Below are 2,292 nucleotides of genomic sequence, written 5' to 3'. Positions count from 1 at the left end.
ATATTTTAGATTTTTTATATTTAAAATGAGATGTTTATCCTGTATTTGATTGTGTTTATCTGCAGTTAGTTACACGAATTCAGTTATGGGATGAAATCGGATAGGGATAAAATTGTTTAGGGATGAACGAGTTTAAGAGTTTAAGAGTTTTTAAGAGTTTTAGCCAAATGCTTTATAATATAGTATAGATTTAATTTAGATTTATTAACAAAGAAATTTAATTTAAGTTTAATAATATAATTTTTATATAAATAATAACTAAGTATTTTGTTAGAACTCAATGATTATTCTAATTATATTTTATATTTTTATATTCAAAATAAGATGTTTATCTAATATTTGATTATATTTATCTGCAGTTAGTTACATGAATTCAAATATGGAGCTTTAATAAGTTGTAGTTAAACACAATTTACTTGTAATCTTAAATTTTAAGTAATATGCATCTATAAACAGTATATCATGCATAAAAAATGGTCTTTTAATGTTTTTGTCAAATGCTTTATAATAAAACATAAATTATAGATAAACCGTCAAATCATGATAATACCCACCGACATGAATTGATCCCGTGTCCGACCCAATTTAAACATTTTGGGCCCACGCAAGCCCAATATGAAAACATAATGGATGAACCTTGCTAAGCTTTAAATTCGATACAAATTATTTCGATAATAATTATTTATTTTTTAAACCAATTTGTTTTATTTGTGTACATTTCAATAATAATTAAATGTTAAGTTTTATACATTTAAGTGCCTGGGTAACTGGTTGAAACCTAATTTTAGATTTAAAAAAATCTATGTCACTAACCACGACAGCAAATAATACTGAGTTGAATATCACATTACTTACCACATCAACATGATAACTGGCTAATGTTTCAACCGTTTACACGAAAACTTAAATGTTTAAAACTTTACATCTTAGATACCAAAATGAAAGTTCTGAAAGATATGTTACTTATGAATCAAGTTAAATTACATTAAATTTTTCATACAATTTGCTTAAATGTTACTGGTCCATTATATATATATTTTTAAAATTGATATAAATTAATTATACGAGATTGTCAATAAATCCAAACCATCCGATCAACAAGATCAACGGCCGGAAACATCTACAAGTCTACGACAACAATCAATGCGTACCGTTACACTGCACTGCGTAACAGGTAACAAAACCCCACCATCTATAGCTGTACGTTTCTTTATTTATTATTTTAATTCTTTTCCCTGTTAGCTGTAGCGACTTACTGATTTCCACGTGGCACCCTACCACTTTTCTCTTATGGACTCCAAAATCGTTTCTAAACTAAAATTCATAAAACCATTTCAAGTCCGCTTATAAGAGAAAAAGAATAAATTACGATTTATGTCCTTATGGTTTCTTAATAATTTTGATTTTTGTTCTTATAATTTATAAATTACAATTTTAGTCCTTATAATTTATAATTCATTGTTTATTTTCATCCATAAATTATTGGGACAGATGAATAATATGATGGTTTTCTGAAATCACAATTGCATGGATTCTTGTTTGAATCGTGTATATCACTTTTCGGATCAGATATTTCGACCCTAAAGCCTTGTGTTGCACGAAATTCTGAATATGAGATAATCCAATAAAATACAATTTAATCTTTTAGGCACATAAATTAGATTAAGTTACTGTTTGTTTTTTTAATATTCTAAATCTGCCAATTCCAGAGCCAAAAACGAAGGTTCTATACAGAAAATAAGATAAGATCAAACAGTTAATGAATGTTCCGCAGTTAACGATCCCTCGCCTGGGGCGCTGCCCCTTAGACCCAGCAAGGGGGCGTGTCCCCCTTGACCCCCGCATTTTGGTGGTACCGAGATCAATCTAGTCTTATACAAGTGTGTGATCTGCACCTCTTATCTTGCATAAAAAACTAAGTAGAGATACCCTTTAACTATCGTATATTTACCCCTTCCAGCAAATAAAACCGATGACACTAAAATCACCAACATAAATTAGTCTTTCGTACCCTGAAAATGACAGAACAAAACAAAATAGGAGTTATTGTTCCACATATAGAACATAGAAAAACATAGTGGAACAAACGGGTTCCATCCCATCAGACTTATATTTTTGTCAATATAACATCAAAATAAAACTCAATTATCTTCTAAAATATCAAATACCCTTTTAAATTTTATTTATCGTATTTTATGTTTTTTAAAATTTTACTTTATTGTTCTTAAAATATTATTTTTATACGGTTTCTATATTTTGGTTAATTTATGTAATTTATTATATAATAACAAT

Source organism: Cynara cardunculus, assembly GCF_001531365.2.
Source record: "Cynara cardunculus var. scolymus isolate 2C chromosome LG 7, CcrdV1, whole genome shotgun sequence".
NCBI lineage: Eukaryota > Viridiplantae > Streptophyta > Magnoliopsida > Asterales > Asteraceae > Cynara > Cynara cardunculus.
This window is presented reverse-complemented; position numbering follows the sequence as displayed.